The sequence below is a fragment of the Haliotis rufescens genome, unplaced genomic scaffold, assembly GCF_023055435.1.
Source record: "Haliotis rufescens isolate VD_foot unplaced genomic scaffold, xgHalRufe1.0.p SCAF_13, whole genome shotgun sequence".
NCBI classification, from domain to species: domain Eukaryota; kingdom Metazoa; phylum Mollusca; class Gastropoda; order Lepetellida; family Haliotidae; genus Haliotis; species Haliotis rufescens.
This window is the reverse complement of record NW_025963813.1, coordinates 4,703,831-4,726,843: the sequence shown is the minus strand read 5'-3', so window position 1 is coordinate 4,726,843 and position 23,013 is coordinate 4,703,831. Positions and strand designations below refer to the sequence as shown.

At 41.1% G+C, this 23,013-nt stretch overlaps 4 long non-coding RNA genes across 4 annotated transcripts; 2 read left to right on the top strand and 2 right to left on the bottom strand.

The window, feature by feature from the left end:
• Nucleotides 1-1,096: 1,096 nt before the first annotated feature.
• On the bottom strand, nt 1,097-1,832 carry LOC124152322. Its single transcript, XR_006863510.2, has 3 exons — nt 1,742-1,832; nt 1,286-1,395; nt 1,097-1,135 (listed from the first exon to the last, which is right to left on the bottom strand). It is a non-coding gene; the product is annotated as an uncharacterized LOC124152322 (long non-coding RNA).
• A 7,509-nt stretch (nt 1,833-9,341) lies between these two features.
• On the bottom strand, nt 9,342-10,906 carry LOC124152314. Its single transcript, XR_006863507.2, has 3 exons — nt 10,797-10,906; nt 9,950-10,108; nt 9,342-9,459 (listed from the first exon to the last, which is right to left on the bottom strand). It is a non-coding gene; the product is annotated as an uncharacterized LOC124152314 (long non-coding RNA).
• Nucleotides 10,907-13,516: 2,610 nt separating this feature from the next.
• LOC124152313 lies at nt 13,517-14,756 on the top strand. The gene is made up of 3 exons (XR_007220487.1): nt 13,517-13,633; nt 13,999-14,234; nt 14,684-14,756. It is a non-coding gene; the product is annotated as an uncharacterized LOC124152313 (long non-coding RNA).
• A 2,022-nt stretch (nt 14,757-16,778) lies between these two features.
• Nucleotides 16,779-21,382, top strand: LOC124152312. The gene is made up of 4 exons (XR_006863505.2): nt 16,779-16,947; nt 20,207-20,263; nt 20,629-20,816; nt 21,310-21,382. It is a non-coding gene; the product is annotated as an uncharacterized LOC124152312 (long non-coding RNA).
• The last annotated feature ends 1,631 nt before the right edge of the window (nt 21,383-23,013 follow it).

The window sequence follows — 23,013 nt, the reverse complement described above, 5'->3', positions numbered from 1 at the left end:
GTACAAGTCTGGACTGATGCCGGTTTTGTGCTGCTTGTGCACTGAGATACCAACCCGCAGATTATTTTTAACATTTATAGTGAGTGAGTTAGTTTGTATGGTTTTACGCCGCTTTTAGCAATATTCAAGCAATATCACGGCGGGGGACACCAGAAATGGGCTTCACACATTGTACCCATGTCGAGAATTGAACCCGGGTCTTCGGCGTGACGAGCGAACGCTTTAACAACTAGGCTACCCAACCTCCCCTTTTAACATTTATATTCCACTGAGGCCTAGTATACTGACTCCGAGCCGACCAGTTCTTCTATAATTCCGTTAATGCCGAGTGCCAGGCAGGGTAACATTATCCAACAAGGGAACATCTTTTAAATGTTTTTGTTATGATGCAGGTATGATGTTTGGGATCAAACACCGACCTTCGGTCAGACGGTGGTCTTACAGGAATCATATACACGTGCATGCATGTGTGTGTGTGACTGTTTGTACAAGTCCGGGCGTATACCGGTTATATAGCGCTAGACACCATGTCGCAGTTTAAAACGTATACCCGACACATTATACTGACACCGGCCGATCAAGCCTTGTTTTCTCCTCTTAATTCCGAGCGCTAGGCAGGGTAACAACAACTACCACCTTTTAACCGATTTGTCTTTGTGGTATGACGCGACCAGGGGTTCGAACCATCGATCTTCCTCTGTCCTGGCAGACGCTGTATCCACTAAATCACGAAGGCGAATTGATGAGATAATAGAATCAGTAAATACTAGCTCAAGCTAACGCATTACTAGGGGGGAGATTTTTATTCATAAGCAGACGCTCTAGCCATTAGACCATGAAGGTGGTCATGTCAATAACGAATTAGAATAACAACATAAGTAAGAATCATATGAACTTTAATCGATTGCAAAGGTGAGGTAAAAATGCATATTGTGTGAAATGCATCAAAATACTTCGTTGGGTCCCCAAAGTCTCTGAAGAGTGAGCGAGTGAGTATGGGTTTACGCCGCTTTTAGCAATATTCCAGCAATACGAGTATCACGGCGGGGGACACCAGAAATGGGCTTCACACATTGTACCCATGTCGGAAATCGAACCCGGGTCTTCGGCACGACGAGCGAACGCTTTAACCTCTCTGAAAAGGAAAATCAACTTATGACACACTATAAGATAATGTACCTTTTTAAAAATTGAGTTTGAATTGAGTAATAATTTCAATTGATGACCTGAAATTATTTTTATTTAAATATATAAATATATATTTTTTAAAGTTACATGTACACACCATCTATTTTCCGTGATGGTGCCCGTGATGATGATGCCCGTGATGGTGCCCATGGTGATGATGGTGATGGTGATGGTGCCCACTAGCACATTGAAACATGGCCACAGAAGCTTTAACAGCAAATCAAACATAATCAGACCACAAAAACAGTAACGTATTTCGTTTATGGTTTCGGGGTAGACGAGCTGGTGAGGATGTTAACATTTCTGTTTTGGCTGACTCTGTTTTAGCAGATTAGGGACATTTACTGTGTCTAATATACATTGAAACGACCATTCCCGCAAAGATAGATACGTGTAACACAGAGGAACGTAGAGATATTAGCTAGTTCCAAACTGACCTTTTAAATCTTGTACACATGCCAAACATTCTCGAGATCATTTTGTCATGACCATGGCCTGGCATTAACACAGGACCTTCAAATAGCCTAAAATGTAGAAACTTGAATGTACTCACCAAGTACAATGGAAGCAAATACGGCTGTCAGATTCATCGTAAATTTCGAACACCCGTCTGTACCGAAAGCTAAATGTTGTCAGATGGTCTGTAGATTGTATCACTTGTATTTATACGTAATTCTTTACGGAAGTTAGTACTGAACCACGTGACAGGTATATGTGCCGCCCCCTTGAGAGACAAGGGCGCCTCGAGTCCCACTGAGATTGGGTGTAGGCACTGACCACAAACAGGGCAGTAAATGTCGTATTTTGTACACTTTCTTCCTGTATAGGTGTGTTCTTGTTCGGTGAATTAATTACTCAGAGGAAGTTGACAGCTCCTGGCATGAACTTACACATGTACATGCAGAGGAACATAGGCAGTCAGTTGTCTTTGTAGCTGTATCGCCGCTTTCAACACTATGTCAGTTGTATCGCGGTGTGTCAGCTTGATTTGGGATGTTAAGTCCACAGTTATGCAGATGTCCGACGTTCATCACTTTTATGAAACATGGTGCTGACAAACCAAAAACATAATCAAAGCGAATATTGATTCGAACCGCCCATCGAAGACTGCACCAAACCATGCCGGCGCCATAAACGACTGAAGCACCCGTGCCCTCGAAAAGTAGCATTCAGGAATAATATGAGTGAGTGAGTTAGGTTTAACACCGCTTTTAACAGTATTCCAGTTTCACGGCGTGTCAGCTTAACGTGGGAGGAAAGCCCGAAGTGATGCAGGTATCAGACGTTTACCACTTCGGTGAAACCCACGAGCACGGGTATGGTGCTGACAAACCTAGAAACATAATCGAGGCGAACCGGGATTCGAACCCACAATCATAGGCAGCGTCTATATAAATGTAATATGAACTCGAGTTCAACATTTGCCAACATAGTCATACTTTTTAATTAATTTACTAGTATATCCTGTCATCAGCAAGCAAGCAAAATTATGGGTCAATGATGTGTTTATGAGAAAGCAAAAGATTGTTTCTCGCCTGAAATATTTTATCTCTAAAAACAAAATTGTATTTCTTCAGTCTTGTTTTGAATTTGTATGGGTAGTGCTTTCCAATAGCAAACGTGTTGTTTCCATTACAAAGACAACGTTTTAGGGGAACAACTTTATCAATAATTGACTGATATGTATGTTTTGTCCACAAAGACCAAATCGAAGGAAGACCCCACCCCTTTCCTTTACGCCTTATGGCTCACTGAAGGCATATGTTTTGTTTGTTGTATAACGCCGCAATCAGCAATTTTCCTCAGCAATATGTAGGCGATCTGTAAATAATCGAGTCTGGACCAGACAATCCAGTAATTGACTTTATGAGCATCGATCTACACAATTGGGATACGATGACAGGCATCAACCAAGTTAGATAGCCTGATCACCCGATACCGTTAGTCGCCTCTCATGACAAACATTGTCGTCTTTCCTGCAAGCCTGGGTTGCTGAAGACCTATTCTTATCCGGATCTTCACGGGTAGAATGCTTATGAGGATGAGAAAATGGCATTGTTCAATTCTCTTGGATAGGATAGTGATAACAATTCTAGGGAATACTTATCCAACCTACTATCCCAGCGGGGACGCAAACATTAACTTCCCTTATAGATGTTGAATTCTTAGCGGTGAAGTGAGGGCGAATATATACATACATCGTCGCGAGCGAGGTGTGTGTGTGTGTGTGTGTGTGTGTGTGTGTGTGTGTGTGTGTGTGTGTGGTAGTAGTAGTAGTAGTAGTAGTAGTAGTAGTAGTAGTAGTAGTAGTAGTAGTAGCCCACTGAGATACCATGCCACAATTTAACATGAATACCCACTCAGACACAGGCAGCAGGCTGATATATAGCCATTGATGTTATTTAGTTTTCAATTTACTTTCTTTTTGATAGTTCTTGACGGCGGGGGTGTACTTGTAATTCCTAACGTTCCACCAGTAGTTAACTCTTCAGAAAATTAATTTTGTATATAGCAACAGAAGTATGACTCATTTGCACAACATTCTGTTTTGAAAATGCATTCGAGCAATTTGTTTTTTTTCACTTTGTTATGATTCTGACGATATCTGAAGAAACATTAAGCCTTTCACCAAAGTATATATTGTAATAGAAAAATCAAATTCAGATTTGCTGAAAAATATGTTCTTTCAGCACCAAACTACATTTCTATTCCTGGAATATATTTCCTCCCTCCAAACATCATGACAATCTACTTCAAATGCGATGCTTTACAACGCCATGGCTAAAGTTCAGATTCCTTTGTACAGACTGATGAACAAAATAAAGATGACCAGGGCGTCTCCAAAAGTAACAATCATCAGCAAACGTGGAAGCACGAACGTTACAGGCAAATCACAAAATACCATGTAATGTTTAAAATAGGGCTAAAGTCACGACCTCGCGCAGTGCCATTTTCTAAGGCTCTCAAGTTAAGAAGAAAATGTTTCATTTAAACATTCTGCCTCGGATTTGTTAAGAGGCAGTACTTGCCTCAATACTATGCGATTGGCTTTATCTATTTCATAATATATGCATATCATGAATTCCTGATTAGCAACATTTGTTTCTATTATTTCACTAAATTGTATGGCATCTATGAAGGAACATTGATTAAATTTGACACTTTGGCTTGTTTTTGTAAGGACGACAATGGCCCTTCTTGGATCACACAATTGAGACTTATGTCATTTCCTTATAATGTAATATAAAAGATTGAAATTGTACACGTGAAAGCTTAAAAACGGTTTCTTCTGAAATCTTCAACCCCCTATCCTATTATGAGCGGGGCATATGTGAGGTGTTCATTACATCATACTTACACACGAGCTGTCAAGAATGGGTGTGACCTTTTAATGATGCCAGATACAAGATATGTCAAAATATGTTGTAACATGTTATAACAAACAACAACTAAAACAAACTGAGTGTTGAATGTTATCGCAATTTACAAATTTAAAATTGCTTTTGCACATATACCTCCACGTTCAGGGACATGGGAGAAACTGTCTGGTTCGCAATTCTTCAATTAATGAAGATAAATATCAGGGCGTTCTGATAAATAATTGATATCTGGCCCAACGTGAAAAGCATATTCCCCAAAAGTACAATTTACATCCTTAAAGACAAACAATGAATCTGCTAATGTGTTCTTGACGAGTCAGTGTAACACATGACCTGGTTATACATATCCCAAACAATACTGATCAGAAATACTTTCCCTTGAAAAACAGTTTACTGTGTCATGTTTCTCTTTCGCCATATACATGGTAAAATTACAATGTACATAGGCCAATGTCCGCAATACAAACGAACACACTTCTTCTTTTTTCACAAATAAGAGATGATAAGCTGAGTTTGAATTCGCGTTCAATGTCATTGATAATATAGCGACGTGCATGCATGTGTGGGTGTGGCTGCTTGTACTAGTCCGGACGTGAACCGATTTTATAGTGCCGAACACAATCTTGCAGTTTAATATGTATACCAAACACATTATACTGACTTTGGGCCGATCAATCCTTCTTTTATCCCCTTAATTCCGAGTGATGGGCATGGTTACAAGAACCATTTTTTGACGTTTTTTGGTGTCCCGCTCTCCGGGCAGACGGTCAATCCACCAGACCATGGAGATGGTCATGTTAACGAATAAGAATAACAACATAAGTAAGAATCATGTGAACTTTAATCGACTGCAAAGCTGAGGTAGAAAGTATATTGTGTGAAATGCATCCAAATACTTCATTGAGTCCCAAACGTCTCTGAAAAGGAAAAAAACAAACTATGGGACATAGTATTACATAATATATCTTTAATTGAGTTTTAACGGAGTAAAGATTTCAATTGATGACCTGATACATATAAATAAAACAAGATACAAATACACACCATCTATTTGCCATGATGGTGCCCGTGATGATGCCCGTGGTGGTGCCCGTGGTGGTGACCGTGGTGATGATGGTGCCCATGGTGATGATGCCCACTAGCACATTGAAACAAGGCCACAGCAGCTTAAACAGGCAAATCAAACATAATCAGACCACGGTAATTAGTTTTTTGTCGATGTTTTTTTGTGTAGAAGAGCTGTTGGGGCGTTTTTAAATTTCTGTTTTGGCTGAGTCTGTTTAAGAAGATATAAGGACATTTACTGTTTCTTTTCTACAGGGAAAGACTATCACAGCAATGGGTTAATACGTGGACCACATAATCATGTAGATATATTTCCTGGTTCCAAACGGAAAATGTTGGAATTTAAATATACTCACCAAGTACAAGGGAAGTAAAAACGACTGTCAGATTCATCGTAAATATAACACCCGTGTGTACCGAAAGCTAAGTGTTGTCAGATGGTTTGTAAGTTGTATTACTTGTATTTATACGTCAATCTTTACGGAAGTTTGTACTGAACCACGTGACAGGTACGTTAACATCGCCCCCTGGCGAGGACATTGCGGTAGATCGCCGCCGGAATCTTGCTTTGATTGGGTGCAGGCACTGACCACAAACAGGGGCAGATAATGTCGTCTTTTGTACATTGTCTTCCTGTATAGGTGTGTTCTTGTTCGGTGACTTTGTCAAAAGAATCTTCTGTCTGATAAACCAGAAAGATTGGTACATTTGTAGTAACAAAGATTCACGATCTTATTTGTGTAGGAAAAAGTATTATGCACTGAAGATAAAAACTGCCGGGCAAAAGGAAGTATACACCCATGTTTGATTGTGGCTAAAACAATCAAGAAATGTTAACATTCAATGGTGATATATTTGACACGGGTATCACAGCTGTGTTTTGGACTTTAAGTTTGCAGTGTTTCGGCGAGTGTTTTCAGCTCAGTAACGTTGAGGCGCAATATGAATATACTTGTGTCCTAACACCAGAGAGCTGAGATGGCGACTTATACAGGAGCCCACTAAAGTCGTCATGGTCCTATTCTGTAACGTCATGCCCATTGTTCCTGTCTATGCGTCATTAGAGGTGGGTTTTGGCTCCGTCTTTCTAAACATAATCACACTAGTTTTGGCCCTGTTTCTTGATTTCAGAAGCTGACGGCGCGCATAGTTACATATCACACATGGTGTCGCAGCACAAAGAGAGTACTGAGCCAGGCTCTAGATTTTCGAAATGATTGGTTAATAACTTCATATCTTACGTTTAAAGATACGATATCTTAAGTTTGATAAAATACACATTTTCGAACTATCCTTAATTTGACGCATATCGTACGAAGCTGCGATACCTGTCGTAACTCTGGCAGAAACCTCATTTGTGTCAGAGATTGAAAAGCGGATGCTTCTCAATGATGTCACTGGGATTTCCAAGCCGCAGACAAGAACAACAACGTGTAAGAGTAATCTAAGGCGTAACGCGGAATTCATTATCGGATGATGGTTATCCTAGGATTATTTTCAGTCACACTGTTTCACTCACATTGTTCTTATGATAAAAGATGTCATGACAACCTTAACACAATACAGAAAGACTTTGACGAGCGGGGGACGGGTGGCCCAGTCGTCTAAGGCGCCGCGATTCGGTGTGCAGAGTTGCGTCCCTTGGGCATGCCAGAAACCTAGGGTTACGGGTTCGAACCCCGGTTCGCCCCGATTATGTTTCTAGGTTTGTCAGCACCATACCCGTGCTCGTTTCACTGAAGCGGTAAACGTCCTGCATCACTTCGGGCTTTCCTCTCACATTAAGCTGACACGCCGCGATATAACTGGAATACTGTTAAAAGCGGCGTTAACACAACTCACTCACTCACTTTGACGAGAGTATTGTAGTCGTTATATAATGAGCCAGTGGATATGTCATACAACCGACTCACTACATGTAATCTCTCTCATGTCTCAAGGACAGATCGTACGCAACGTGTTATGCATCTGCGCAACGTTTTCACACATCTTAACTTCCGGTGTTTGAATACGTGTATAAAATAGAAAACGAGTTCACCACACCCTCACCCCCCACCCGCTCACCTCTCTGGATACGGGTATTCAAAGCGTTATCAGCAGTGTGGTCACATATCTTCTCTGAATCTTGAGTGAGTGAGTTGGGTTTAACGCCGCTTTGAACGGAATTCCAGTTATATCACTCAGTCGAATCAGAATTGACTGTCGTGAACCTGGACAAATGACTCGTAAAGAAAAGATAATAGTCTGAGATAGCACAAATCATTCTAAAACAAGAACGTAGCTAGTGTACGTTCCTTTGGATGATAAATATGTCCAGGGCTCGCTAAATCCAGTGTTTATTCCTATTTACCATAAGAAAACGACAAAACTCGCGTGATAAGAGTGGAGTTTAGCGGAAGATTACAGGAGTTATTCCCCTTGGTTTCACATGTGTTCAGTGGAAGATTACAAGAGTTATTCCCCTTGGGTTCCCCAAGAGTTTGCAGTGGAAGATAATATATAGGAGGTTGGACCTTTGATTTCAACTTTAACTATATTTATCTCCATCTTGAAGAGTAATCGGTATTTAACGAGCATCCGGTGAAACCAAGGGTAACGGGGAGGGTGCTGACAAACCTAGAACAATTGATGTTTGTGCATGCATGCTTGCGCGAGTGTTTGTGTAGACGTGTGCTTTTTAGATTGTGTACCAGTGTCAAACTGTATATTAAATGAATGCCTGTACGATAATAGAACATGTATTGTGAACGACTTTTGTCCAATGAAACATCTTTGCTTGATCACGTGGGATCTTTTTTTATTCAGATACATGTACCAAAGGACCTTGCGCTGCCAGTATACTTCATGCAATGGGGTCGTTAGTTGTACCATAGATATTACAAGATGGAAAACTATTCGTCTGTAGGCCCTTGATGTTCAGACAATGCACTGTTGCCAGTGAACTATCTCAGCTAAAAGTTATGAAGACAATTTAAAGAAACTTTGTTTTTTCGAACTCGTTAGGCTATAATTCACTTTATCATACCCCTATGTCAGAATGATGAGATCTGATTGGTCCACGTGATCTTGATAAAATACTGCGTTTCCCGCCTTGGAGGGGGTATAAATCTCTTATGCCCCGCCACGAGCAAGTCCGGCTGCACGTGGATTTCTGAGGCAGAATAAGTCCCTTATACACCGCTTCAAAACAAAAAGCCGCACGCTTTCTCCGAGTGAATGGAAGTTACCTCAGCTCAATCGAAAAGCTGTTTCCTGTCAGTATAGAATTTGTTTGAATTCTTTTACCCTCGTTAGGTTTTATACCCCCGCCTCCGGCCTCCAGCTAGTGATATAAAACCTAACGCGGGACGCATAAAACCCCATGTACCCCGAGTGATCCTGCTACAACTTATACTATAACCTGTCAGAACCCGTGTAGACAGTATTCTCTATTACCAGCACACCGCTTATGTCGAACAACGGATAACTCAACATGTCTTTGAGGGTCCTCATGACCTCGAGTTGCATGTTCCAGGAAGACTAGATCAGTTCAAAACCACTTCATTATGCGATGAAGATATGTGGAAATTTGAGACGATCGTGCCGGTTTCACAAGTGTCAAACCAATTCGACAGTAAAATATGTTTAATACAATGTTATTATGATCGCCGTCTTGCAACATATGTTTTGTTCTACAAACAGGGAACCCTTCGAGTGTACAGAAGACACAATGATAACGAAACGTTGATATATTGTCAGTATTTATTTCCTGTGAATTGTATTCATAAATATTTGAAAATATGCAAAACTGTCTGTCAGGTTCATTGGTGTGTATGAAAAACAAAATCTGAAAGAGAAAGAAAAAACAAGCAACGTATTAAAATGTAGATTATATTTGACAATTGACTCATCAGCCTCGAAACCCTATCAGCAACATCATCATCATCATCATCATCATCATCATCATCATCATAAAAAACACATGTATTCTAATAACATGAGCAGTCTTACGTGTTTTTAGTTAATCTTTTTACGTGCATGACATTCAAAATTTGTGTCCATGGATTTTATTCAAAAAGAGTCCTTATTTTTTAATGATAAGTGACTGATTGTAATGGTTGCAATATATCGTAGAATGGAATCTCAGGCTCGTCTTAATTCTGTTAATTTGACATAGTCCCAGAATTATACGTACCTATGATCGTTTCACCCGAGTAGTCAACTGCCTGAATCCACGGCTTTCCTCCAACATTGAACTTACTCGCCCTGATGTTCACTGAAACACTGTTCATAAGGGCGTTGAAACCAGTTCACTCACTCACTCAACTTATACATACCTGTTGTGAATTGGTTAAGTCTTGCTGTAAATCTAACAGATCGGTGGATGCTCGGTCTCTATTTGCCATGGTGACCATGATGTCCGTGGTGTCCATGGTGACCATGATGGCCATGGTGGCCATGGTGACCGTTGCTTCCCTTAACCATTGCTATGGCAACTGAAACAAAACAGCCAAATAGAAATATACTTAGTTTACATAATATAACATGTTGGTGAAAGAGTATTTCAATGCAATCGGTAACAAAAAACACTTAAAAGAAATGGATTTGAAAACAGCGGTTAATTTCAGCCTCGTAAAGTTGAGCGTTGTCAGGTTAGGGACCGACCATTTAATATCCTTGGGGTTGAGTTGGGTGTAGGTGTGTGGGGGTAAAATGGGTTGGGTTATATTCTGTTTGCGCCAGGAGATATTTTCGGTCATTGTGTCAAGATAAACGATTTTTTTTCACAGCAAAAAACAACAAGTGGGGCTTCCGTGGAAGAATATAGATACCAAGCCAAAGACGCCTGTCATAAGATGTGTGACTAAATGGATCGGGTGGTCAGTCTCGGTTTCTTGGTTGATTTCGTGTCATCGCACACCGACGTCGAGGATGGTTGTCCATAACATCAACCTGTGGATTGTCTGGTCCAGATTCGATTATATAATGACCGCGGTCATATAGCAGGAATATTGCTCTGTGCGCCTTTTAACAAAAGTCAACAGTACATAACACGACCGGTCCCTTATTGACACAGGGAGGTTGGAATCCACATACTGATGTTGACACCACTTAACAAATAGCAAGACTATCCTAAGGTCATCAATAAAATCACAAAATAACAAAAGACCTAGGGCTACTCACGTAGTAGAAGAGGTGCAAAAATGGCTGCAAGTTTCATGGCTTGATTTGTTGTGTGTGGACGATAAACGTTGTCCTGCTGTTTGGGTTATGCTGTGTCGTGGTATCCTTTTATTGTGTCATTTACCGGATACGGTGCTTTCAGACGTGATCCCACGCCATTGGACACCTGGGGCTACTTCCCCTGGTTCAAGGTAGGTTACCTTGCGTCGTGCTGGGATGTGTGGGCGGTTGCACATTCATCACAAAGACATTAAACACAAAAAAGGTTGCCTTGTTGTCGTCAGTTTTGAAACCGCGAACCAACAGATCAACACAAATACTGTCACACTTCAATACCTCTTCTCAGCTGGAGGCGTATTTTGTCTCCACAGTATAGCGGAACAACAAACATCTATCTTATGTATATAACGCCTTGTGTTTTTGAATCCAGCTTGTTCAGACTAGACTGTATCTAATGCATAAATGCTATCGGCTATTTTGCCTGCTTGTGCTGGACGTTGAACGTTGGTGCTGAATTCGCAAACGGGGTTCTTAACACTCCTTGAACTGGTTCCACGATTGGCCCTTTTAGCCAACAGGCGCTGACCAAAATGTGGAACAAAGCTGTATGATATCCAGTTATAATAGCGCATGTGTTGCGTTTAAATACGAATGTAAATATGCAGGGAGACGTTTCGAAAATCGAAAAATTGTTTGAGCGATGAAAAGTAATAACCAACTGCTAAGCTGATGTAATATTTTTCGAAAGCAATTTTCTATCTCAAACAAACTTCACGTAGTCCGGTTTCTTTTATGTAGCGATATTGACGACCAATCGCAGATGCGAGAAACCGGCAATCGTTAAGGTAGACAAAGCTTTCTTCCGACTTAATGTCCTGAACATGTTATATCAAACAAAAACAAGGATCGAATGATAACTTGATGTTTTATTTGACAAATCACAGAATTGAACTCTTCTGAACGTGTCCACTCCATTAACTGGCTGACATCTAAGAAACAAACAATAATTGATTAAATGTAAGATGAGCTTTTAATGATATTTAATTTTAATGATATGCAACAAAGCAAACATATCGTAATAAATTAAATTCGACACCGCGTGAGCAAGACATAGTATGCTTCTCTCAAAAAAATTACCCAAAAAGTAAAAATCTATTTCTTCAAATTTATCAAAGTGAAAGTATTGGAGATTTACTCCATCTAACCGAAGCCTTCATTCAGCTTTCCCGGAATAACACGGGAGGTCACGAATTCAGTCGCCGGGATGACACGAGTATTCACAAAACTCACAGCTTTAGCGGCTAATTGTATCCAGTCATAAAAAAACAACAATGGTGTGTATGCAATGAATGAAGAATCTACCTATTTGCCATGATGATGATGATGATGTCCATGGTGTCCATGATGGTGACCGTGGTGATGGTGGCCGTGGTGATGGTGTCCGTGGTGATGATGGCCATGGTGATGATGATGATGGTGATGATGACGACGGTAACTTGAGCTTGAACGACGCCTGTGTCGTCGACAACGGTGAGCCACAGCTCCCTCAAACATCACCATGGAAACTAAAACAAACATGAAAATTGATATCAAATTTTGGTAAGTGCTGTGTACGGCATCTGCAGGCAATGTGTTTGAGTCTTTCTCCTGCCACATGCCACTGTTGAATCTATACATTTCCTTACCTGACTCCAATTTCAGATTCCGCAAGGTAAAAGAACGATTTTCACACGAGACTAAATATCACAACATTAAGTCAGTATAAATAACAATACACTAATATTACACTGGGTACACGTTTTTATGTTTCTGATGATGGCATGCAGAAGCGTACCAAATACGTTTCTTCTGGAGAGTAACCATTTGTATGATCTGTATAATGATAACAACAGTATTTGAGTTCTTTCGCGGTTGTCAGCTTTCTGTGGGAGGGACGCCCAAAGTAATGCCGGTCTCAGACGTTTACCACTTTCGTAAAACTTAACTGCACGGATTCTGAAACACAGCTGTCAAAACAAGGGACAAACTTCTGCACATAGAGCTGAATAAAGTTAACTAATGTCAGAGTTGTTTCCCCTTGAGGATGTACATCGAGATGAAATAAACATAAAAATGGTTAGAATATACTTACCAAGCAAAACTGCAACAACAATGATTGAAAGCTTCATTGGGGGGTCTAGATATATCTTTTGGTCTCAAGATGGTAAATGTAAAATAGGTTTAATAAGACTTGAGTTTCAGGAGGGCTGATGGAGGTCGTTGTGTGATATTCAAATCTCGTTGTCTTATATTTATACCTAGTAAGGAGGAAGTCACGATTGTCGCCGATCTGTCGTTGGGATAAATAATCCCTGAATATTAAACCTCACACTGGGCATGCTGGGAAAAACTCCTACACATTTCTTAAAACTTATTGTAGTTTATTGAGATCAAAACACCATCTAAATAGACATGTTCAGAGATGTGGATGGTTTTTATTCATATTGTCACACCAGATCGTGTCTCCATATTAAACAATCGCAGCAGACGGCTCAGAACGTGTTTCCCGCCAAATTATTGAAGAAGCAGACGACTCAGCGGGGACAGGATTAGCCCAGCTGGGGTCACTTTGACACATCACTGTAGTTTGGGACAGTCTTCCTTGAACATTGCCTGTCGGCGAAATACAAGAACTCAAATGTTTCGGTCAGTGCTGCTTCATGCTAAATCCTGTCACGTGACGCCTCCAAGTTTCATAAATAACCCGTCAAGTCACTGTCTGTCACATTTCCTTCCATCAGCTCCTGGTTAATCGTCAAGGATGAAACTCGCAGTCGTCTTCCTTTTGGGTTTACTCAGTAAGTATGAATGTTCGGTCAGGTCACAATTACTCATACCTGTCTTAAGAATCTGTTCCAAACAATGATCTTAGCGCTGCGATTGTCACAAGTTGCAGTGTGGGAGTTAAGATCGTCTTAGTGCTAAGGTTGATTTGTGGAACGGGGCCTTGGTGGTGGGGAACTTTACCCAACCAATCAACCACTAAGTCCCTGTTTGGACTAGATTATTTAAAGGCCGCCTTGATATACTTGCGTCATAACACAACATTCAGTCAATAGTTTAATATCAAACGGAGGGTGTCGAGTGTTCACTATAACACTGTATACAATAATTTAAAATAAAAACCTATGTCCTCCAATTTTATTGCCACTTATTCTTTTAGTTTCCGTGGTGATGTTTGAGGGAGCCATGTCCCACCGCCGCTGTCGTCGACACAGACGTCACCGTCATTCCAGCAGCTCAAGCTACAGTCATCACCATCATCACCATGGTCACCATCACCATGGACACCACGGTCATCATCACCATGGACACCACGGTCATCATCACCATGGACACCACGGTCATCATCATGGTCACCATGGACATCATCATCATCATCATGGAAAATAGCAATGGGTATACAACATGCAATGGGGCATTCTCCATTTTCCTATTTGTCATATTTTCATTTCTTTTAGGATAAATAGTCCGGATCCGTTCACTCAAAAGCTTCATTTTGAGCCCGAATCGAATGGCTTGACGCTAAAAATAGACGTCGAATCTAATAATTATCCTGAACGAGAGACATTCTGTGCTACGTTGGTGATCAGAGATTGTTGGTGACATCACTTCCGAAACCAATGTTTCACGCGAATTTATATCAAATCCGAGATATTTTTTTCATTGGTTGTTCTAATGTATTAAAATTATCTATTTAATTACTTTGAGGGCACACAGTTCATTTAATTTGTTTTTTAAAGGTTGACTACTCTGAGTGATTATTTATATTTCGAACTCAGCGTGGGTAACATGTATTGATAGAACATTTTTCGTGTCCTGTATACTATATTTCATTTCCTTTTCAGGTGGTTCTGACATCTTGCCAAGTGTACAGTGTACCTTGACTGTCTACAGCCAATAAATATATTAAAACATGTTTTCTCGAAAATTTTTATATGCTTATCAAGGAGTGTGAGTGAGTGAGTTTGGTTTTACGCCGCTTTTAGCAATATTCCAGCAATATCACGGCGGAGGACACCAGAAATGGGCTTCACACATTGTACCCATGTCGGGATTCGAACCCGGGTCTTCGGCGTGACGAGCGAACGCTTTAACCACTAGGCTACCCGACCGCCCCGCTTATCAAGGAAGAAGCGGATGGTCGGGGGTTCGATCCCCGGCCGCGTCATACCAAAAGACGTTGTAAGATGGTACTTGTTGCCCTGCCTAATGTTCGACATTATGGGGCTAAAACAAGGACTGGTCGGCTCGGAATCGGTATATACTGTGTCTGAGTTGGGTATTCATGTTAAACTGCGGCATGTTATCTCAGTGGGCTAGCACAATGAAATCGGCATTAGTCCGGACTAGAACAAGCTTTAAGCAGCCATACACGCATGCACGCACGCATGCGCGTCGGTATATAAGTGCCATAATCTTGAACGCGCTGTTAAACCCCATTTCACCTCACCTCACCCAATGGTCTTAAAAGCTACAATTCGCTATGAAGAGTCCACCGGCTATCAGGATTCGCTGGTTCGAATCCCAGAGTACCTGGCCTATCTGCATCTTGCCTCCATTTTGGATTTTCTTCCTGTTAGATTATACACACCCGGATAGTTGTCCCCTTTCAAAATCAGATCTGGACTTAAATGGCCCCCTCTCAAAACGCACACCCCCTCCCCCCACCATCCATCAATACTTCGACTTTGACTATTAACACTCGCTACATTTCCTGTGGCCGTTCAGTACTAAATATTATAACGTCAAAGATGTCCTCTATGTCATTCATTTCGTAGTCTGTTATAAAACTCATACAAAATATGTTAATTATGCTTCAGCATGCACACTGTCCATGTTACAAGGCAGACATTGTTTTTTATATCACGATTATAAGCTGCTGATATAATCCGCCTCCGTGGTGTAGTGGATAGAGGGTCTGCTCGGAAAGTGAATGGTTCGATTCCCCGGCCGCATCATACCAAGAGACCTTAAAACATGTACTTTTACCCTGCCTGGCACTCTCCATTAAGACGATAAAACAAGGACCGGTCGGCACGAAGGCAGTACATTGAGAGGGGTACCCGTGTTAAACTGCCGCATGGTATCTCAGTGGGCTTTTAAGCCAGCATTAGTCCGGAAGAGTATAAGCAGCTATAAGAGTGCAATAAACGTGAACGCGACGTTAAACACCACCTATGGTTGGGTATGAACCCATGAGTAATAACTGTGCTTTCACTCCAGTCCATGTTAAAGGATATATTTCCACTTTCCAGGTGTGATCCAAATGCAGCTGTAGAGCGGCGTGCAGTAAATAACTGTCTGTGACCACTACTACTACTACTACTACTAGTAGTAGTAGTAGTAGTAGTAGTAGTAAACGGAGAAGAGACGGAACTCAGTTTCCCCGCCGGTCTGTACGCATGGGCCGAAACTTGGTGGACGATGTGAAGCAACTTGACAAGGGCGTTGCCAACTGTGTTCCAATTAGGTCCCAACAAATATTACCCACACGCGCGTTTTGTTGTTTTATCGATCATTTATTCAGCCTTGTCGCTTGAACAACAAGCATGTTCTATTTCGTACAAATTACGTCCAACAAGTTGTATACGTCAAAATTTGACCGTCCACACGATGTAATGTATACAACTAGTTGTACCGTGTGAATGCACCTTTACAGGATATTTTGCAATTCCTAAACAAACAAGCGTTAACGTCTTTATCGTATGATATTCTTAATCTATCGTCACAAACGGTTTTAAAGCTTTACGGGTTTTCCTCGAACTTGCGATATAACTTTAAAATATTCCAACTGAAACTTGTATTTTTTTCTGTGACATAAGGCCCAGATTGGCAAAAGACACTTGCTCTACATAATTTTTCAAGGTCAGACAAAGTCTTTTCGCGGCAATCCATCGGTTAGCCCGCTTGAGTTATTGCCCTTTATCAAAGGGAAGCCACTCTAATCTGATTCGAGAAGCTGTTTTCGAGTCTGCCTGCACACTCAGGCGCAGTGGTAACTTAGCAAGTAACTCTGGGTAGGAGAGTGGTGTGCCTGGTCATTACATTGTCATAACGTTACAAACTTCAGTCAGATGTCCCACACGGGGACCATATGAAACAAAGTAAGGTATGTATGCAGACATAGTTTGTTTTTTTACAGACGCCATGTTGAGCCACCTCGATCAACACAGTAAACTGTTTTACATTCGCCCTGATTCGGGAAAGGGTCTTAAGCTGCTGAGGTCTACAAGCACAGATTTTAATACGACATAGAAACTTATCCCCCAGCGTCCTCGCTAAACTGCTTCGCAAATCTTAATCTCTCGTCCAATTCGCAGATAACCCTAGTGTGTTTTGAAATGTGATGTTGTCCCACTGTAGAGTAGATACCGAGCGCGTTAGCGTATTAGAGACCCAGCGTGCAAGTGAGGAAATATCGATACGTTTCTGCATAGATACTTCTTTTCAACATACACAATGTAATGAAGTTTGTTTTTATAGTGGCAATTTAGACGTTACGTGCTCTATTTTGGTAATCATCATAACTGAAATCTAAATCCTGCAGAATTTGAAGTAATCGACCAGTAGCTTTAATTATTTATTAATGTTGAATTGCCACACAGATGACTTTTTAACGGGGAAGAACGGCTGACACAACGTCAGCTTCTCCTTCCCACTCTTGAAGAGCCAGAATCCTTTTCGTATTGTACAAGAATGCCAGAACAACAGAGAGATTTAGTCTGTAGGTACAAGTATATTGCAGGAATTCCCAGCTAAAGTCTGAAAAAGCACATCATGACCCCCCAATCCTCACACGTTGTATCCTGGGACAAGCATGTGGTACTGGGGATTACATCTGCCCCGACATTTCCACGGAGTCTTTCATAAAGAAACTCACTGTGTATTGATGTAACATGTTCGGTGTGTTGAGGGGTATTGCTGTTTTAGCATCTAAACAATTCTGCCCAGGAAGTTCCCAAGGGTTATTCAGAGAGAGATTCAGTGTATTGGGAACATACCCATGTAGCATCTGTACCAGTGTGTTTTAGGGACATTGCTATGTTGTGGTGGTTGTGGTGGATAAAAGAGTTGATCTTCAGCAACCCATTCTTGTCGTAAAAGGCGACAAACGGGATCGAGTGGTGAAGGTCGCTGACTTGGTTGATGCTTCAAAAATGGCACAAACGCACATGAATAATCTTTCACTGGGCATATTAAGAACATACCATCCAGTTGCACCTGGCACCTTTGATTGGTGAAAGGTAGACCATGTAGGCCTTTGTTTAATGAAGAAAGCATATACAACTTTGTGTGTTATTGGATAATTATTTAATTACGACAGAAATAGTGAAATTATCAGGGCAAACCGGTTTTCTAAGTTGAGTTGTGTCCCTTAGGAGTTGCGTCCATCGTTAAGGTAGACAGGAACCCAGTCAAAACGCTCATACAGTTTCCAGCAACGATCTCTCGTAATAATAAGCCTTTATCTGTTTAAATGACGGGGTGTTCAAGCATTTCAAAGCTTTCTTCCGACTTAATGTCCTAAACATGTTATATCAAACAAAAACAAGGATCGAATGATAACTTGATGTTTTATTTGACAAATCACAGAATTGAACTCTTCTGAACGTGTCCACTCCATTAACTGGCTGACATCTAAGAAACAAACGAAAATTGATTAAATGCAAGATGAGCTTTTTTAACTTTAATAATATGCAACAAAGCAAACATATCGTAATAAAATATATTCGACACCGCCATCTCAAAAAGAGTACCCTAAAAATAAAAATCTATTTCTTCGAATTTATCAAAGTGAAAATATTGAAGATTTACTCCATCTGACCGAAGCCTTCATTCAGCTTTCCCGGAATAACACGGGAGGTCACGAATTCAGTCGCCGGGATGACACGAGTATTCACAAAACTCACAGCTTTAGCGGCTAATTGTATCCAGTCATAAAAAACAACAATGGTGTGTATGCAATGAATGAAGAATCTACCTATTTGCCATGATGATGATGATGATGTCCATGGTGTCCATGATGGTGACCGTGGTGGTGGTGGCCGTGGTGATGGTGTCCGTGGTGATGATGGCCATGGTGATGATGATGATGGTGATGATGACGACGGTAACTTGAGCTTGAACGACGCCTGTGTCGTCGACAACGGTGAGCCACAGCTCCCTCAAACATCACCATGGAAACTAAAACAAACATGAAATTGATATGAAACTTTGGTAAGTGCTGTGTACGGCATCTGCAGGCAATGTGTTTGAGTCTTTCTCCTGCCACATGCCACTGTTGAATCTATACATTTCCTTACCTGACTCCAATTTCAGATTCCGCAAGGTAAAAGAACGATTTTCACACGAGACTAAATATCACAACATTAAGTCAGTATAAATAACAATACACTAATATTACACTGGGAACATGTTTTTATGTTTCTGATGATGGCATGCATCAGCGTACCAAATACGTTTCTTCTGGAGAGTAACCATTTGCATAAGCTGTATAATGATAACAACAGTATTTGAGTTCTTTCGCGGTTGTCAGCTTTCTGTGGGAGGGACGCCCAAAGTAATGCCGGTCTCAGACGTTTACCACTTTCGTAAAACTTAACTGCACGGATTCTGAAACACAGCTGTCAAAACAAGGGACAAACTTCTGCACATAGAGCCGAATAAAGTTAACTAATGTCAGAGTTATTTCCCCTTGAGGATGTACATCGAGTTGAAATAAACATAAAAATTGTTAGAATATACTTACCAAGCAAAACTGCAACAACAATGATTGAAAGCTTCATTGTGGGTTCTAGATATATCTTTTGGCCTCAAGATGGTAAATGTAAAATAGGTTTAATAAGACTTGAGTTTCAGAAGGGCTGTTGGAGGTCGTTGTGTGATATTCAAATCTCGTTGTCTTATATTTATACCTAGTCTTTGGGATAAATAATCCCTGAATATTAAACCTCACACTGGGCATGCTGGGAAAAACTCCTACACATTTCTTAAAACTTATTGTAGTTTATTGAGATCAAAACACCATCTAAATAGACATGTTCAGAGATGTGGATGGTTTTTATTCATATTGTCACACCAGATCGTGTCTCCATATTAAACAATCACAGCAGACGGCTCAGAACGTGATTCCCGCCAAAATATTGAAGAAGCAGACGACTCAGCGGGAACAGGATAAGCCCAGCTGGGGTCACTTTGACACATCACTGTAGTTTGGGACAGTCTTCCTTGAACATTGCCTGTCGGCGAAATACAAGAACTCAAATGTTTCGGTCAGTGCTGCTTCATGCTAAATCCTGTCACGTGACGCCTCCAAGTTTCATAAATATACCCGTCAAGTCACTGTCTGTCACATTTCCTTCCATCAGCTCCTGGTTACTCGTCAAGGATGAAACTCGCAGTCGTCTTCCTTTTGGGTTTACTCAGTAAGTATGAATGTTCGGTCAGGTCACAATTACTCATACCTGTCTTAAGAATCTGTTCCAAACAATGATCAAAGCGCTGCGATTGTCACAAGTTGCAGTGTGGGAGTAAAGATCGTCTTAGTGCTAAGGTTGATTTGTGGAACGGGGTCTTGGTGGTGGGGAACTTTACCCAACCAATCAACCACTAATTCTCTGTTTGGACTAGATTATTTACAGGCCGCCTTGATATACTTTCGTCATAACACAACATTCAGTCAATAGTTTAATATCAAACGGAGGGTGTCGAGTGTTCACTATAACACTGTTTACAATAATTTAAAATAAAAAAGTATGTCCTCCAATTTTATTGCCACTTATTCTTTTAGTTTCCATGGTGATGTTTGAGGGAGCCATGTCCCACCGCCGCTGTCGTCGACACAGACGTCACCGTCATTCCAGCAGCCCAAGTTACAGTCATCACCATCATCGCCATGGTCACCATCACCATGGACACCACGGTCATCATCATGGTCACCATGGACATCATCATCATCATCATGGAAAATAGCAATGGGTATACAACATGCAATGGGGCATTCTCCATTTTCCTATTTGTCATATTTTCCTTTCTTTTAGGATAAATACTCCGGATCCGTTCACTCAAAAGCTTCATTTGGAGCCCGAATCGAATGGCTTGACGCTAAAAATAGACGTCGAATCTAATAATTATCCTGAACGAGAGACATTCTGTGCTACGTTGGTGATCAGAGATTGTTGGTGACGTCACTTCCGAAACCAAGGTTTCACGCGAAAGGCGTTTCGCGGAGATTGCAATCATTGAATATAATTAACATTAATTATATCAAATCCGAGATATATTTTTCATTGGTGGTTCTAATGTATTAAGATTATCTATTTAATTACTTTGAGAGCACACCGTTCATTTAATTTGTTTTTTAAAGGTTCACTACTCTGAGTGATTAATTATATTTCGAACTCAGCCTGGGTAACATGTATTGATGAAACATTTTTCGTGTCATGTAAACTATATTTCATTTCCTTTTCAGGTGGTTCTGACATCTTGCCAAGTGTACAGTGTACCTTGACTGTCTACAGCCAATAAATATATTAAAACATGTTTTCTCGGAATTTTTTATATGCTTATCAAGGAGTGTGAGTGAGTGAGTTTGGTTTTACGCCGCTTTTAGCAATATTCCAGCAATATCACGGCGGAGGACACCAGAAATGGGCTTCACACATTGTACCCATATCAGGATTCTAACCCGGGTGTACGGCGTGACGAGCGAACGCTTTAACCACTAGGATACCCGACCGCCCCGCTTATCAAGGAAGAAGCGGATGGTCGGGGGTTCGATCCCCGGCCGCGTCATACCAAAAGACGTTGTAAGATGGTACTTGTTGCCCTCCCTAATGCTCGACATTATGGGGCTAAAACAAGGACTGGTCGGCTCGGAATCGGTATATACTGTGTCTGAGTTGGGTATTCATGTTAAACTGCGGCATGTTATCTCGATGGGCTAGCACATTGAAATCGGCATAAGTCCAGACTAGAACAAGCTTTAAGCAGCCACACACGCATCCACGCATGCGCATTCACGATTATAAGCTGCTGATATAATCCGCCTCCGTCGTGTAGAGGATAGAGGGTCTGCTCGGAAAGTGAATGGTTCGATTCCCCGGCCGCATCATACCAAGAGACCTTAAAACATGTACTTTTACCCTGCCTGGCACTCTCCATTAAGACGATAAAACAAGGACCGGTCGGCACGAAAGCAGTACATTGAGAGGGGTACCCGTGTTAAACTGCCGCTTGGTATCTCAGTGTTTTTTTAAGCCAGCATTAGTCCGGAAGAGTATAAGCAGCAATATGAGTGCAATAAACGTGAACGTGACAGAATGTCACAATAACCACCTATGGTTGGGTATGAACCCATGAGTATTAACTGTGCTTTCACTCCAGTCCATGTTAAAGGATATATTTCAACTTTCCAGGTGTGATCCAAATGCAGCTGTAGAGCGGCGTGCAGTAAATAACTGTCTGTGACCACTACTACTACTACTACTACTAGTAGTAGTAGTAGTAGTAGTAGTAAACGGAGAAGAGAAGGAACTCAGTTTCCCCGCCAGTCTGTACGCATGGTCCCAAACTTGGTGGACGATGTGAAGCAACTTGACAAGGGCTTTGCCATCTGGGTTCCAATTAGGTCCCAACAAATATTACCCACACGCGCGTTTTGTTGTTTAATCGATCATTTATCGAGCCTTGTTGCTTGAACATAAAGCATGTTCTATTTCGTACAAATTACGTCCAACAAGTTGTGTACGTCAAAACTTGACTGTCCACACGATGCAATGTATACAACTAGTTGTACCGTGTGAATGCACCTTTACAGGATATTTTGCAATTCCTTAACACACAAGCGTTAACGTCTTTATCGTATGATATTCTTAATCTATCGTCACAAACGGTTTCAAGGCCTTACAAGTTTCCTCGAACTTGCGATATAACTTTAAAATATTCCAACTGAAACTTGTATTTTAGACTGTGACATAAGGCCCAGGTTGGCAGAGGACACTTGCTCTACATATTTTACAAGGTCAGACAAAGTCTTTTCGCGGCAATCCATCGGTTAGCCCGCTTGAGTTATAGCCCTTTATCAAAGGGAAGCCACTCTAATCACACTCCGTCGCAGTGGTGACTCAGCATAACACCACTGCCACAGGCTAATTTGCATATCACGTGACCGGAC